This window comes from Odontomachus brunneus, unplaced genomic scaffold, assembly GCF_010583005.1.
Source record: "Odontomachus brunneus isolate Ranch 3 - 2012 unplaced genomic scaffold, Obru_v1 Obru_scaffold_010, whole genome shotgun sequence".
In the NCBI taxonomy this organism is placed as follows: domain Eukaryota; kingdom Metazoa; phylum Arthropoda; class Insecta; order Hymenoptera; family Formicidae; genus Odontomachus; species Odontomachus brunneus.
Window position 1 is genome coordinate 2257812 of NW_022639460.1, and position 18319 is coordinate 2276130.

At 35.3% G+C, this 18319-nt stretch overlaps 1 protein-coding gene across 7 annotated transcripts in view; it reads right to left on the minus strand.

The window, feature by feature from the left end:
* The window catches only part of LOC116840472 (protein roadkill), a 223911-nt gene that overhangs the window by 129226 nt on the left and 76366 nt on the right, over positions 1 to 18319 (minus strand). For all 7 annotated transcript variants that reach the window (XM_032807234.1, XM_032807230.1, XM_032807228.1 and 4 more), the window contains one exon: positions 5328 to 5390. The gene's annotated coding sequence lies outside the window, so the exon portion shown is untranslated. The remainder of the gene's footprint in view (positions 1 to 5327; positions 5391 to 18319) is intronic.

The window sequence follows — 18319 nt, forward strand, 5'->3', positions numbered from 1 at the left end:
GCAATACATTTATATTGAATGCATTATATCCAATAAAACAATTATCTTATTTTCTTCTTCTTGATTGAAACAACTAGATAGACTTCCATGACGTCATACAATTGAATGACAGAAACTCCATTCAATTTTTTCTTATATTTATCAGTCAAATATACTGTATTAAATTAACCGATGAATTTATATTATATGCAACAATGTAAATTTTCTGTCGTTACTGACGCAGCGACAAATTTATTAAAAGATGCACTCACAAATAAACCTACCCAAAAGGTCAATCCGATTTCTTTCTAATTTGGCACAAATGTAGAAGTACAAAAAATATTTAGGTGATATTTTTTTATTTTAGCCCATTTTGAGTTTCACGGGCAGTTTATAGCTTTTCAATGTTCTCATTTCTATCATCAATAAGTACAATGCATAAGAAATAAAATTGAATACAAGATATAGTTAAATAATTTTAACAAAATCGGCATAATTGAGACAAATTCTAAATTTCTTTAGCCGAGATTCCAACCGAAATATTTCAAATCTGTGCTAAATTAGTTAAAAATGGTTCAAATCTCAGACGAACCGAGAAATTATTTGTATAAATAATTTTTTTCAACTGTTTATATATTTTTTTAAACATTTTATTATTTATACAAATAATTTTACACATTTGACTTCATATTCATAATCAACAAACCAAAATCGCCTATATCTTGTATTCAATTTTATTTCTTATACATTTTTGTTGATGATAGGAGTGAGAACATTAAAAAACTATAAGCTGCCCGTGAAATTCAAAGTGGACCAAAATGAAAAAATATAACCTAAATATTTTATGTATTTCTACATTTCTGCCTAATTAGAAAGAAATCGAAGTGTACCTTTTGGGTAAGTTTACTTATCAGATTTTATGATAAGTAAACAGATTTTATGATATGATACATTGTTTTTTACGGCAAATTTTGACCATTTTCTTTATATTTTTATCTCAACTATTTATACCACCGCTTGTAATAAAATTAACTAGAAAGACCTGTAATATTTTTCCCTTGCATGACATATTGTTTTGAGCAAATTTTCATCGTTTGTTTTGTATTTCTATTTTCTCATTCTGTGTAATAAAGAACAGGTGCTATCTTTCCCGTCGATTACAGCGATATTTTTTGCAGTCATGAGTTCGGCCACATATTGCACATTCATTTATAGATTTTTCTAAATAACAAAAATAGCAATATAAAGTTTAACAGTTACTCAATTAATATATAATGTTTCAAAACATTCGGTTGATCCACTTTCACAAAATGAATGTCTAAAAATACACTTTTTACGTTACATTAGTTTGGCCCCTTAAACCGTCAAATTTCAATGTTCATCTTTGCTTTTATAAAATCCGATCGTCAGTAAAGATTGCTCGTACAACCATTAATCCTGAAACGTCGACGCGCCGCGAGAACCTTATAAATGCACTCCTCGCGTACACGCGCGTGCATACGCGGGCGCGATGAGAAGTCACGTAACGTGGAAGAATCATCATCATCGATGTTGGCGACGGGGCGATATCTTTATGTAACCGAGGACGCGCGAGTGATGTCACTTTCGCGTATATTCACAATAGCCGCGAAATATCTCGTTGTATCTCGCGTAAGCAACGGTACAAGTCGCCGTTGACACAAGCGGACACATACGCATACATACACGGCGGGCACGCGCCGCTTGATTTTCCTTACTTAGCGGCGGCAACGGTCATAAAGCATTTGCGAAACACGATTCACCGCGCAAGAATGAACGTCTCTCCCGATGGAGAAGAAGTAACGCGACGGAATCGCGCGCGGAATGCGCGATACGCAATGCGGAAGCAGACGTTGACGGAGCGCCGTGCGACAAAGACGACTCACTCCGAGACGACGACATGTCCCGGGAAAATCGACTCGAGACTTTGATTGTCATTAGAACAATACAAGCTCGTGCCATTTTGCTTTTACTGCATACCTTCATTATTTTATGTAATGTGTCGTTAACTACTATAAGAGGTAAAAAACACAATCCTCTCATAAAAAGATGGGTAGAGTCAATACTCGAAATTATCAAAGTCATTTTCTCGAAAATAAAGGCAATTTGCAAGAAGAGAGATAAAGGAATACAACCAGATGAAAGATATATAAGCCCGTATTAATAGTCGGTTGAAACTTGTCTCACGTGAAATAATCAGATTTTAATTTGAAGTAATATACTTACGTTCTTGAGTTAAGATATATGATATACATAATATTATATTTGTAGCCGCGATTCAATAGGAAGACTCGACGTTTAACTCTAAATTTAAATGTGAAAATCTTATTTGAAACAAGTTTCAAGTTAATGATTATTAATACAAGGCCATAGACCCGTATTAATAGTCATTACTTGAAACTTATTACTTGTGTAAAATACTTCAGGTTTTTATTCAGAGTTAGATCCAACTTTTCTCAGTTTAATTATGATATATATAACATTTCATATATATCATAATATTTTATATATGATATATATAATATTTTATATATGATATATATAATATTTATACCAGTAATCGCGTGATTCAACTGAAAAAATTTTCATCTATCTCTGAATTCAAATCTGAGTATCTCATGTGAAACAAATGATTTCAAATAATAACTATTAATATGGAAACAGAAGGCAAAAATAGGTGAAAACACGAAGAAAATTTTATAGTAAAAAATTACTATAGGATTTTGTAATTAAGGAATACGTCGACATTCATAATAGTCTGCATTCATAATAATCTTTAATAAATTATGTACTATTTATAGTATATTTTAGAAACTAAAGTGTACTATTAAGGTTCTTTGTATCTCGACGCGATCATGTTGAATATGTGACGTTAGAAGCGAGAAATGACTGACAATATACTGACAAAAATGCCATTTTTAAATAAAGATATATAAATAAAGATATGAAGATAGATAAATAAAGATATGAAGGAAAGAATATTTAAATGCTTGAGCATACTTGTAAAATTATTCGGAAAATATTCCTTTCGATATTTCCTAACGATTAATAAATAGTCCATAATATGTATAAATGTATAACATGTATGAAATGAGGTATGCAGACTCATTTCATCATTTCACATGCTTCATTTCACCATTTATTACACAACTATTTATTGATCATCAGGGGAAAGGGATACCTTTCGGGCAATTTTACAAATATGCTCAAGCAATCTAAAATCCTGTCTCGTCCATATTTGTCTTTATTCAGGAATGGCACACAACTTTCAGCATGTCATTTCTCGCTTCTGACGTCACAAATTTGACATGGCCGACGAGGTACAAGGAGCCTTTAAGTACTTGCTTTAAATACTTGTTTCTAGCGAAATTTTCTGTATTCCGTAGCAAGAAGATGGACTTTACTAACAGGTTACTAACAGGTAACTTGTGGACTTCTAAAAATATAGTAAAATTGAAAAGAATTGATGAGGTGAAAAAAAACTATCCGTGTTTAAAATTCTATCATAAAAAATGTGTCAAGTCAATAATGTGTCCATAGTCGAAATCTTATCATAAAAAAACATGTTGAGTCGATATTTTTATCTCTCTTTTCCCAGCAGTCTTCCCGTATGCCTGTTCTCTGTTTCTCTCTTGCTTCCTTTCCCGTCTCATTTCCTTCATTACCTACCATTATTGTCTCATTATTGTCTTTTCTCTAATCTCTTGTCATTATATAGTAAACTGTCAAAAAATCACTTAATCACTTAATTGCAAACTGACAAAATTATACAATCTGGGTTATGAAGTAAAACACACAGTGTACGGGAGAGACAATTAAGCTTGATCTATAATGTTTTATTTGCTTCCTATTACTTTTTCTTTATCTCTTTCTGACTCAAGCCTTCAACCTTAAACTAAAAAAAGATAGAAAATAAGAAACAGGAAACAAAGAACATATTGATCAGGCTTTAGTTAGCATCAAAAGGAGGCAACAATGATTTCGACAATTTCAAGTATCGATTTAAGGAGCTTTTTATCTTTGCAACCTGAAAAAATAGATTATATTCAGGAATTTTCTCTGGAAAAATAACTTGGCGATTTGTAGCTTAACATACTTATCATATAAGTACAAAGGAATATTGAAGATATGTGTGTGTTTGCTCGGGAATGTACTTAAAAGTTTAAATATGTTTCTCTCAAAACCGCGTTTTCGATGTGATATTTTCAAACAATTATTATCTCGTGCTTTTTCGTGCTTCTATAATAAATATGCCAAATCGATATGTGCGTAGTCTTCTCAGAAAAATTTCTGAATGTAGTTTATTAGTAAACATTCAAAGGTTAGAAATCCCTTAACATTCCCTTAACATTTATAACCTTAACTTAAAAAGAAAGAAGTTGTGAGTTTGTTTTCTACGTATGTATGTATCATATTTGTTATCTATATAACTTTTAGATTACTGTTATTGCTCCAGTTTGTTCAGGTAACCTAGAAATTGGGTATTCTGGTTACTTTCTTGAAAATCCAAGAATATATTTAAAGATACAAAACGAAAGTTCCATTTGCTTCAACTGGCTTAAAAAAAACAAAAACTTTTAATAAATAATTAGAAAGAACGAAGTAAAAGCAATTTTTAAAATAGATAACACAGCTTCGATAATTTTAAAAGCTATGAAGTGACTTTGAATCAATATTCCTACACTGAAAGGAAAAAATACTTAAAAAATAAAAAATATTTAACCGCGATAGTACTAATAACATATTTGCCTATACTAATATAACATTTTTATCGCATAAGAGACAATATACATTTTCTTAAAATCTTAACTTTTCATAAAAGAAATTAGTTATTCTATTTAAATAAAAGAATTTAAATTTCAATAAATTTTATCAGAAAAAAAACTTATAATAAATAATATAATAATATTTCTATAATATTTACAATAATATATAATTATTATAATATTATTTATTATTATCAATTTTCTGATAAAATTTTCTATTGCAGTCTCAAACAGCACTAAGACAATGCATTGTTAAATCTCTCTCCCTCTCTCTTTCCGGAGAGGAAAAGTCGCGAAGCACGAGACTCGTGCCATTTCGTCGCCAGACGTCAAACGATGCCCAAGAAGTTAAGAGGGGATGCTAATTAATTAACTGATTAAAGGATGCGCGATCGAGCCGGAATTTCAACGCTCTCGAGATCGCATCGGTTGCCGATATCGCGACGAGGACGCAGGTAGAAGGAGCGAGAAGAAGGTCGCCGCTCGATACGACGAGCGTTGAGGTAATCTGCATTTGTCAAAAGAGATTCGCGGCCGACATACGTCGGGGACGTGAGTACTTACTTGTTGGCATAGTTCGCTGCTGTTTGACGATATCACACAAGGACGACGCAAACCAAGGACATCCTGAAATCAAAAGCCACAGAGGACACTCGTGAGTTTATCAACATTATCCACGTAACAGATAACTGACGAGCTAAATCGAGAGCCGTCACAAATTCCATAAGTTTACACAGACCTTCGTGTATTCCTCCTCTCTCGTGTACTTGCAAATATTAATTAATAATTTGGGATTTATCGTTCGTCATAGACTCGTAATTATTTACGGATTCATCTGCAAAATTACTACTCACTCCTCCTCATAAATTTATGGAATTTATCTGAAGTATTTATATCATATACGTGCGCGGGCATAATATAAATTTTAATGTAAATTTCATGAAGGTCAACACAATGCGTGCGCTCTCGACATCGATCGTTCGCGATTTAAAAGGCGACACACAGTGTACACACAGAAAAATACACGCTGAAGTCAAATAAATGTTAGTCGTTTCTAATATTTCACGAATTTATACATTCACTAATCTATCATCAGTTCACGGAAAAAAAATGATTCAATTGATTTTGCAAATCTATAACTTGCTGAAGTAAAACTAAACGTTATAATTAAGCAGATTTGCTGGTGCAACAAAGATATTAAATTTAAAAACAATTATCAACTCGCTCACATCGCAAACTCATTTTTCTTGATATTATCTTATCAATGTTTACAGTGCCTACAACAAATCATTTCATATAAAGCGTAATTCCAAGAAATATTACAATTTGTTATCAATAAGGTTTAAAATGATAGGTTTGTATTACATATTGTACGACTAAATTATATAAATATAAATTGTATAAATGATAAATAAATATAAATAATATATTATGTAAATAAATTTATTAAAAATACAAAAATTATATAAATGATACAAAAATATAAAAATTTACATAAATGATTATTTCACAGAAATAAACTGTGCATCCCAAAAATAAATTTTCATGTATTTTTTCTCAGTATATGAAAGAAACCCGTTATTTCCTATATAAATTTACTTTTACGTGTGAAATATACCCTAGAATATGTGATACAAAGCTGTGATTATTTTGAACTTATAAGGAAAATTGATAACATATAATATTTCCTGAAATTTATCAAAAAGTACAATTAAGGAAAAAAAATTAATAAAGAAATCAGAATTATTCTAGTAAATTTCACACTTTTATATCATCTCCATGTATCACTTGTCGGGGCTAGTTAACATACGTAGCCGACGATGCGTGAACACAATACTTAGAATTCTGTGAGCAATAACGTCGACCTTTTGCCGGAACGTTTCGCGCGCAGGGGATGTCTACCTGCCTGCCTGGTTCTTGGACGGACGAGAGGATGGTCGGACAGGCAGGCGGGCAAGCGGGCGCGGGCGAAGTGAAAATCGACTCGTAGCTGGAAGCTACGGCGGCGAACTTTCAAATCGCCACTCTACCCGGCCTTCACATTTTCACTAGGTGATTTTCACTCGACACCGGCTGATTCACTTTCCTCACCGTCCAGGAGGTAGGCGTTTACGCCGGCCGAGCGAAAAAGCCGCGCGAGTCACGAATCACCCAGTCGGATATTGAATCTCTGCGGGCTTCGTTAACAAAGGATACACACGCTGATATTGTGGTCCGTGCAACACGGCCGAAAAATAACCGCGCTCCTCCCCTGCCCTTCGCGTAGAGGAGACCGGGACTAGATGCCCTATATTTGAGAATTTCGAAGTTACAACTTCTCAGGTAACTAATTGTTGCGACTGACTGTATAAGCACACTTATACAGAGAAAAATTACTTTAAAATTAATAATTATTTCTTTGATTTCTTAAATCTAAATTCTCTTTATTTAAATGAAATATTGTTTACCTGATTTAAGTAAACAATATTTGGTTTAAATAAAGAGAATTTAGATTTGTGAATAAATATATTAATGGCACCCATCAAAGAAATATTTGTTGATTTTAAGGTAATTTTTCCCTCAGTGCATGATAGAGGCAACCTTATTCTATGTATTAATGCCCGCCATGACTCTGTTAACCGTATATTTTTTTTTTGTAATAACCAAAATACGAGCATGCAACAATCTTGCTCTGGTACCGGGTTCAGTTGTCTAGTAGCGCTAGGTAAAGAAGGCGTATGAGATATATCTCCTGATTAATAGTTTCAGAGTCTCCGCGAGAGGTTTCCACAGCTCTCCCGCCGATCTTTATTACGCCCAACTTTATTTCATCCGCCCCTATATTCTGTTGCAATCATCTTATGAATGAAAACTGCACTTGTTACCAAAAACAGTATATCATACACTTGCAAAAAATTTTATTCTATCTAGTAATACATCGCTTAATTTTATTCAGTCACGAAGAATATTAATATAAAATTTCGAGAGACTCAAAAATTTACTTTGCTATTGCCAAATCAAATTTTTCTATTTCTTAACTATTATTCCGATTTTAATGAAAGTCAGAGAAAAGGGTTTGTGTTCTAAAAGAACCATTTTGCAATTTTGCACTCACTATTCCTCTCAAGATAAGTACTTAAAAAAGCACATGAGCATACCCCTAGGACCATATAGTCTCCCCTATTCGAGATAAAATGCACCGGCGAAGTCACGTACAAACGATTTTTGCCGTGATACTTAAAGGTTAAAAGGGTGCGATATTCTATTACTTCTTCCGAGCGCCCATTCGTAATCGAGATAATGAAGTGGAAGTGAACGAGAGTGAGAGAGAGAGAGAGAGAGTGTGTGTGAGAGAGAGAGATACCGTAAAAAAGAGCGAAAGAGCAAACAACGGCCGCGCTAATTCGCTCGTTCGCAGCACCGTGTCTCGCAATAATCGTTACTTAAACAGCAGAATCGGCTTGGAAAGCACTCGCAAGTAGGACCTCGTCGTGTTGACTCGCTCTTCTCTCCCACCCCTCCCTCTCTTTCTGTCTCTTCCTACCTCAGATCTATATCATTCACGGCGCTTCAATTATCGAAGCTTTCACCTTCGCGCTCACGTTAGAGGCCCGGAACACGCCTCTGATCGCCTCTAAAACCGATACACGTCGTTTATCGCGCGACGGCGTCACGATAGACAAGCTCAGTTATCCGGATCTATTATCGACTCGGGACTTATTATCCGCCGCGACGATTCGGCGTTACGATCCATTTGGTCCATCGCCGCCAACTCCCCTTGCGAACTTTCCCAGTATACAGAGTAATCTACAACAAGTGGACGTCGCGAAATTTAGGAGCAGGAAAGATTGATAATAACCATCAAGTCTGAGTAATAGTCGCCAGAGAAAAATGCTTTGGTAAAATAGTTACACGCACATCACAGAAAAACTGCATTCAAATTAATGTAATGTTACTAGTCTCAAGCAATTTATGAGTTTATGTATTCACAAATCGGTCATAAGCATCAAACTTACTCAAAATTCACTCTGAATCTTAATTAGTTTAGCATTTCAATCAAGAATATTAAATTAAAACAAAAATTCAGTTTTCTGCTTATATAAATGCTTTGGTAAAATAATTACGCGCACATCATAGAAAAACTGCATTCAAATTAATGTAATGTTACTAGTCTTAAGCAATTTATGAGCAATGTATCCACAAATCGGTCATAAGCATCAAACTTATTCAAAATTCACTCTGAATCTTAATTGGTTTAGCGTTTCAATCAAAAATATTAAATTAAAACAAAAATTCAGTTTTCTGCTTATATAACTCTTTCTTTTATCAAGTTTCATAATATTCTAATAAAAACAATAAATTCTTTTTTTGAGTACACAATAATAAGCTTCTCTGAAATTGATGATGAGTATATATCTTGAGACTATTATCAAGAAAATATTTTTTGAAGATAATCATTATTTAAGAGAAGGAAAATAAATTTGGAATAAACACGGAGAAAAAATACGTAAAAATTTATTAGTGAGATATAAAGTTTATTTTTGTGAAACAAAATTTATTTCTGCGAATATAAAGTTCATCTTCCACAAATAAATTTTTAAGTATTTTCTTCTCATTGAACGCTTTTCTTAACAGTGGAACAATAGTTTTCCATGTATGGAGACAACATTAGGAAAATCGACTCAAGTAAAAGCGAAGTATTATACGGAGATAACGTGCAGCGAAGGGGCCACCTGCCACGAAACCCGAAAATCGCTTTCATCCTCGAAGAGGTCAGTTTCTCGACGCATCTTGTTCGGCTACTTTTCATTTATATTTCCACAAGCGGCCCTATTTCTACCGAAAATTCCCCTTTATAAATCGACCTGTACAAAAGGGCCGAGGGAGGAGAAGCGGGAGAGTCAGGCAGGACCCAGGAAGAGGAGGAAGGGGAGGAGGAGGAGGAGGTGGTGAACAAAGTGGCCACGAGGGCACCGCGGTGCAGATAGAGAGAAAGATAGGGAGGGGGAGAAAGAGGGGGAGAGAGAGAGAGACGGACCTGGATACTGCCGCATGGTACCGGATGGAGAGAGGATGCCCGGAGGGGGGCGATCGGGGGGACGATTTGGACAGCGACGGCCCTGAGCCACTTGCCACAGTAGGTCAGCTCTCTTCACCTCGCTTTGCCTCGTTTTTCGAGCCTCCATTATGCACACGAGGAGATCCTCTTCGACGGCTCCGGTGACCGACGTCGCGCGACGTTTCTCGACCGCAAACCCCCGCTGTGTGTACGCTCGCGTGTATGTGTGTGCGTGTGTGTGTGTGTGTATGTGTGTGTGCACGCATAATCCAGCTTCCATTTTTTCGCCGGGCGCATCTGGAGCTCGAATGTATGTGTATGTGTTAGTATGTAGCAGGCACCGGGGGTTTAGCCCTCGTCGTGGAAGCGGAGGGCCAAAAGGCCGAATAATACGCCGCGCCGCTCGGAGACTGGACGCGCAGGGGAGAGGGAACGGTCCGCCGTGTTTATTCATCTCGGAGGAACGCGTGCGCCAGCAGAGAGAAGCTCACTTTCCCTTTTTCCCGAAACGAAAGCAGCGTCGTGGATCGAAACGGCCGAGATTGCGCCTTCTGTTACTTCACACACGATCGCGGACCAAGACCGGCTTGCTCGCAGTCGAAAGCGCTTCGCAATTAAAGCCCGCTCCAAAGTAATTAGCTGCACGTGCGCAAGCAAAGGGGAGGCTCATCGGAAAATACTCCCGGGGACGCCCCGTCTGACCTGCGACCGAGCGCGGAACTGCCACCAAATAAAAAACGGGGAGGTCATTCGAGAGAGAGAAAGACAGAGATACGTACAAAAAGAGAGAGAGGGGGGGGGGGAAGAGAGAGACAGGGCCAGACGTGGACGCTCGTTGTTGTAAATGTGGTTGATCATTTCAGACGTCGGGCAACGTTGTGTAATTCGTAGGTTGAGAAAGAACCTAAATATAGGTCAGAACGTAAGTACCTGTACGTCTCTTTCTTTCTCTTCTTCTTTCTCTTTCTTTTACGCAAAGCAAGTTTCGGTGCCACCGATTCTATCTTGCTACAGCATCTACGTTCCGGCTCGTGTAGCAGAGCCCTTTATATCTTCCTTTTTCGAAACCAACATAAGTCGACAAGCGATAAAAAGAGTGTGTGTGTGTGTATGTGTGTGTAAAAGAGAGAGAGAGAAAGAGAGAGATTAGATTTTCAGCCTCACCTGTCAGCCTTACAAGTTCAAACGATCCCGATTATACATACGTTCAACCTCACCCTCCCAACATCTCGTCCCTCAGACGAATATACAAGCTGATTTCACTTTTCACGGTCAATAAGAATTTCAATCGATAATTTCTTCAGACTCACGTATAGGGAGAGAGAATTTTGTAGTGAAAATTGCTGCAGATCTTCACCACGTATTATATCTTTTTTACTATATATATAAAAATTACAATATATTTTTTTAACCATATAACACGCTGACATTCTGCCTTCATTTGTTGTCCTTCTGTTTCAAGTGCTATTTATATTTTGGGAACTGATGCATCTGCACTGAGAAAAAAATATCAAAGAAGAGTAACAAATATTTACTCGGAGGTTATTCGGTTATTAATAACATATTCATTGAAATTCTTTTACTTAAATAGAATAAACAATTGCTTTCGTGAAAAGCTAAAGTTTAAAAAAAATGTATATTTCCATATTTGAAAAATATTTTATAGAGTAGTGTGTAGTAAATATGTTATTAATACTCGCATCAAGTATTTTTAATTTTTCACAAATATTTCTTCCCTCAGTATTTTATTAAAATATTTCCTCTATATTTCCCCCTCTTCTTACACTAAGAAAAAGATCTTATCGGAACTAAAACTTGAAACACTGAACCAGGATTTGACTGAGATGGAATCAATCAAACGTTTAGTAACTGCATACAAAAAATTTAATTGCCGTTATGTGTGCTTTGCGTTCTCAATATATTTGACACAAGTAAAAACATGGTAATCCCAATTAAATCGTATATACCAAATATGAAAATATGGAAAAATTTAGAGAACATAATAAACTCTACTAAGTCTGTTCCTGCACTACCAGAAAACACAATAAAATCGAAAAAATTCTATGTGAGAATCTATGTAATATTTTCTTTGTATTCTTGCGTACAAAAGCATTTTCATTTGATTGCTCGAATTCGTCCGATTACTCAAATCACATTTTTGGCCGGAATCGAGGAAGTAACTGCTTCCCTTATCAGGTCAGTCGTAAAAATTTTTCCGTTTTCACGCACGAATGGAAGATGGTCGCGCACTGCGCGAATTCCAATCACAAGGCGTCGCGTTTCCTTGCGAAACGACAAAAAGGAGGCATCCCTGCGACGCGAACGCTCGCGTCGATTTTTATCAGCGACGCCGATACCGGCCGACGATAGTTACGCTACGATAACGGGAAAAGTGGGTCGTGAGCGCCGAGAACGAGGGAGTTAAACCGCGCGCGCGGCTGGCATAACTCCTCGGTGAATTAGCGGCGAAACGGTGTCGTGTCGCAATTTTGTGGAAACAATTGGCGCGCGAGCCTTTTTGTCCCCGCGGGCCAGTGGAAGTATCGTCTAATGTAATTAAGGAAGGACTGAGTAATGTCGGCTAATGCTCGCGGCGTATCCTCGGACAGAAATACAGGAATTACGAGGCGGAAGAGCGCCGGCGCTGCAATAATTAGGATTCCTCGAGATCGCTGACGGTCGAGTGGAGTCCTCAAAGCCTTGCATAACTAATTAGAGTAATATACTTGATATTTAGATATTAGAGTAATATACTTATACTATAATTAGAGTAATATACATGATATTTAGATATTAAATAATTTAAAGAAATAATTTATAAAATAGGTTACTTATAATGGATTATTCCAATTAACCTAAATAGGAAAAAAATAAATTATTCTGATTTGGAGTAAGACAATAATTAAATCGTTCTGCTTAATCTAAAGTAGGATAATAAACAAGTTATTCTGATTAATCTAAATCAAAATAATTAATTAATCGGAATAATTTTCTTATTATTCTAATTCATATTATAATCGGAACAATTTTAAATAACTTATCATTAATTATTTCTCCAAACTATTCTAAGTCAAAATAATAAATAGAATATTCTGATTTCGTTGAATAGATCAGGGTAATAAGTAAATTACTGATTAATTCAAATTATAGTAACAAATAAACTATTTTAATTTAAATTAGAATAATAAATAAATTATATTTGAAATAATTTACTTGTTACTCTAATTTAGATTAATCAAAATAACTTCTTTATTACACTGATTTGAATTAATTATAATAATTTATTTATTATTTTGATTGACCGGAATATAATTTATTTTACATAATTTATCTTGAATTATTTTAAATCAAGATAATAAATAGATTTATCAAAATAATTTATTTATTAGTCTGATCTAAACTAATTTAGATTAATCTAGATCTGGTCTAAATTAATTAGAACAACTTATTCTTTATTTGTTCATCCGCCCACTTTTCTGTCTGTTAGAATTTCTCGAATTTTTTATCTCTCTCTCGATAAATGAAGCATCACGGATATGAAGTTTCCAATTTTGACACTCTGCCGATAAAATTCAACCCACGTCCCACCGCCCTTGAGACTTATTGCGCGGCTTCCCCCGACCTCGCGCGAATTCCTCAACTGTCACCGAAATTCGGCTCTTGGAAAATCGTAAATCAAGAGCGAGCGTATATATCCTCCCGCGGGATCGATAATTCGCCGCTCTCGACGTCACCGATTCTTTCCTTCGGGGAGGAAGAGGACGGGAAAAAGAAGAAGAAGAGAAGGAGGAGGAGGAGAAGGAGGAGAGGAGGTTCATCAGTCCGCGACGAGAGAGGACTTATCGTTAACCTCGATCCTCTCCCGCAGTCGATGTTTAATACCCACTCCCACTCGTCTAACTGTACCACTAGGTCGACCAGGTGCCATCAGCGATCGATTAGATAGATATCGATTGGGGGAGTTGGAGTGTCGTTACGACAGGGCAGCACGAGAGTAAGACGTAACCCGGGTGTTAGGAGAGTAAGCTGTAAACGAGAATAAACGAGAAATAAATACGAGAACCCGAACTGTGAGCCAGCTGTCGGCACACAACGCGCATATCAGCGAGCTGGATCCCCACGTTTCGCTTATATTGTGTGCCAGATCGATCACGACGCTTGAATGCGCCGATAGATCGTTTGCTCTTATCTTATAATTGATTACCAGCGAAGTTATAAATGAACACCTCCGAGTGAAAGAGCTTCGAGAATTTCCGTCTTTGTCAGCTCGACTTTCAATTTCGGAATATTTTCTATCACCTGCCTTTCGCAAGAATACTTCATCTCTTTTTTCCATGTGCTTTCAAAAAATTCTCACCTTTAACTTTTTCTTAATCACCTAAAATTACTTTTCATGAAGAAGTCCCTGTGATACTTCGTTTTTTAGAAGGGAGTTATTTTCGTCTCAAATGGGTTTAAAATTACACACACACATTTCCCCTCTAATAATTTTGATTGAAATATTTCTGAGCGTTAGGAAGCTGTCCAAGTTGAAATTTTGACTCTATGATAAACTTCGAATTCTACAATGCAGTAGGAGTTAAGTTAGCAAAGTAAGTTTAATTCTAATGATACAATTTACTCCTATGTCCGTTTGACTCTGATTATGTCCGAAATTTTCCTTTTCACTTTCTCTAGCGTCAAAATAATGTTAAATGAAATAGTGAGACCGAAAATAGAATCAAAATTTCGACTCGGATATTCTTTCAAGTATTATGCTTTCTTGGCATGTCTGATCTCAAAATATTTTCTATTGTCTTCCTTTCAAAATACTTTATCTCCTGTTTGCTAAGTTCCGAAATTCTAATCTTCCTCACTTAAAAATTATATATATATATAATAATTATATAATAATTATATTTTCTTGGAGCAATCCGATTTCTCATTTCTTATTTTATTCGTAAGTTGAGTGAGTTTTGCAATTTATATCTTGCACCGGATCTTATACCAGTTCTTCTCGTTTCTGCAATTGATTTAAATCATTTTCCTCTTAATAGTTTCGAATTTAAATATTTTCGAACATTAGAAAGCTTTCCTTTAAGTGTCGTATATACTTGGCGCGACCCCGGAATATCTTCTATTACACCACCATTCTCTCTAAAATACTTTCTCTTTTCTCCATATTTTCGTAATTCTAACCTTTCTCATTTAATCTTACTTGAGACGTCCGTTCGATTCTACATTTCTTATTTCGTTCATGGATTGAGTGAGTTTCGGAATTTAAATCTTGTCTCGGTTCTTACACTGCAAATTCTAATGTATTAATTTGACTCATTTTATTTGTGTAATTTCCTGAAACTATTTTATCCGTATTACTTCAACACATATAAGTGGTATGTAATATGTTCATTTTATACGGATCTTACGCGTAACAATAAGAACATGTCTTGGAGACATATAACAAGATAATGCACTTCATTATTAAATGTTTACGATGTGTCATAAAGACGCGTTTATTCTTTATTTACATGTTTTAACAGCTTAACACGTTAAATGACTTTTACACGATTAGGAAGTTATAAATCATAAGAGATATTTATGAAAGTAAATTGCATAAGGGAAAGAATACAAATATCTGCAAATGTATTTTATTTACATTCGAAATAAATTATTATTTTAATTGAAATGAAAAGCATATTATATAAAGTGATTATATTATGAAAATCACAAAATTGAAAACAGATGTAAATCACTACATATTGTTTCTCCCGCGCGTCCCTACTATTGAATGTAAAATATTTCTCCTAATACTTCTCGATCTAAATATTTTTGAACGGTAGAGAACTCGGGCCTACACTGAGGAAAAAATTATCTTAAAATTAAATAAATATTTTTTTTATGGGTGCCATTAATATATTTACTTAAATCTAAATTCTCTTTATTTAAATCAAATATTGTTTACCTGATTTAAGTAAACAATATTTGGTTTAAATAAAGAGAAAAATTATTCTAAAACCAATATTTCTTTGATGGGTGCCATTAACATATTTATTTAAATTCTCTTTATTTAAATCAAATATTGTTTTCCTAATTTAAGTAAACAATATTTGGTTTAAATAAAGAGAATTTAAATAAATATGTTAATGGCACCCATCAAAGAAATATTGGTTGATTTTAGAATAATTTTTCTCTTTATTTAAACCAAATATTGTTTACTTAAATCAGATAAACAATATTTGATTTAAATAAAGAGAATTTAGATTTAAGTTATAAAAATATGTTCATGGGCACCCATCAAAGAAATATTGGCTGATTTTAGAATAATTTTTCCCTCAGTGCACTTGGCGCCACGAAAAGGTAATCTTTCATTTTGATCGTTCTCCTTATTTTCACGTTTGCCGTGCGTGAGCCCTTATTACGCGCGCAGTTTTCCCCCGGAGAACCTAACGGATTCCGTTCGGCTCGGTTACACTGATTCGTGCCAGATACACTCGTACCGGGGGCAAATTCGCGCGGCGTGTTACATCGATCTTATCGTCGTTACACCGAAAATGTCCGTCGTTAAGCATCAGCCGGTTAAGAGAGCAGCGCGTAAGGCCGAGTAAGAGTAGTCAAACTGGTTTGCTATAAATCGTCTCGATTACAGAGTCGCGCGTCGTCGGCATCGATTAAATCAGCATTAAACTGCCCGATGTGGCTAATAATCCGCGTGGCGCCACGAGAAAAGATTCCACACAGACACGACACACCCGATCCCCCATTACCCCCTCGCTCCGGGGGTCAAAGGTCTCCGCGTAAAGCTCGGCGAATTTCCCGAATCACGCCGGACGGTATCCCGTAAATCTGCGGAAAGTGTGCGCGTTTCTCAAGATTCATGTCGCAGCGAAAAATACGAACTTTCGCCGTACGATCGGAATTAATGCTCGCTCTTGCCGGGTCGAAATTTCGGCTGCACATTAATCCCTTGGGCTGACACTCAATTCACGCGGGTCGTATGCGTCTATTTAACGAGATTGTGAGGCAAAATAAATTTGTGGAAAATTCACTTCAACTATATACAAATTGAAGTATTATCTAAGTCGAAATTTTCGATCGATCATCAGTTTTCATCCTACTTTCAGCCTCACTATTCCATTCAACGCCTATTTTGACGCTAAAAAAGTGAAAAGAGAAATTTTGGACATACAATATTAAAGACTAATAGACCGACATTATAGACAAATTTCATAATTATTGATCGTTTGTTTGGAAAATACGAAAAATTCATAATTTATAGTATTTGACATACATGCAGAATGTCTGATTAGTTTGTGTAGTAGATCAGGTCACAGTTTGAAAGATCAATATAGAATCCCGAAATATCTCGAATTGAAATTTTAATTCTACCTTAACCCTGCAAATTCCGCCGGTAACTTGAAGGACGATGAAGAATCTCGAGATATAATATTATGAAAGCTATTGTGCTATAACCTTGATGATATAAACGGTTACTTACAGCCGTTTTCTCCATGTTCAGTCATAAAGAAAGATTAATTTCAGAATTAATCTAATATTTAGATTTCAGAATTTTTTCAGAATTAATCTAATATTTCAGAATTATTTAATATTTTGAGAGCCAATGTCAGCAAAAGCGTTAAACAAAGACATCCATTTATGTGTCCAGTTCCCAAAACTGTTAATACCCGATATCAATATTCTATCTGCATTTAATCTTCATTCTTGATAATCTCGATCAGCAATGCATTAACACTTTGTCTTCACTGCAAATCCAAGTATGTTATTTTAAAACGCATAAGCGTGTAATTTGGCTAAAGAGCTCCTTTTCCTGCGGTTTCAAATCACATATCACAATTTAAAACACAATTTAAATCACAGTTTAAGACTTAATACGTTCAAACGTATTAAATGACGTGACTTAAAATGGTAAGAAACATGTAAAAAGAGATTCAGCCGAAATAACACACTTGGATTTGCAATGTTATGATATCGAGTGAGATACGTGATACGGATTACGGGCCAAAGAAGATAAACAAGAGTCGGGCTCGTGGTAAAGATTGTGGGCCAAGCAAAATAAACACATGTTTGGCTCGTGGTAAGGGGATTGCGGGCTATATTATATTCCTGCGTAGAAAATACTTTGGGATCTAATTACGATTCGAGATGAGGAAGAAGTTATAAAGACAAAGATTACAATTGCATGTTCAATAATGCTGTTTACAAGTGGAGATTAAAATTTTAATTCCGTACAATAAAAAGATTAAACCGAAGAGAAAAAATGTTGACAGACGTAAACAAGATCGTATTCGCGCTCCAAAGAACATTGTTAGGTGCAAAAATCAACACTTGCGAGATTTACATTAGATTCTGAGGCCAGTATTCATAATTGTGAATTATTTAGACATTTGATTGAGAACATATTTGATTGAGAACATATAATTTGTATTCATAAGCCGTTTTACGTGGTTGTTTAAACCAATGTTTTTGTGTGAAATAATGTAATAGGTGCAGGTACAGGTTGATAAACATTTGAAAATTTATG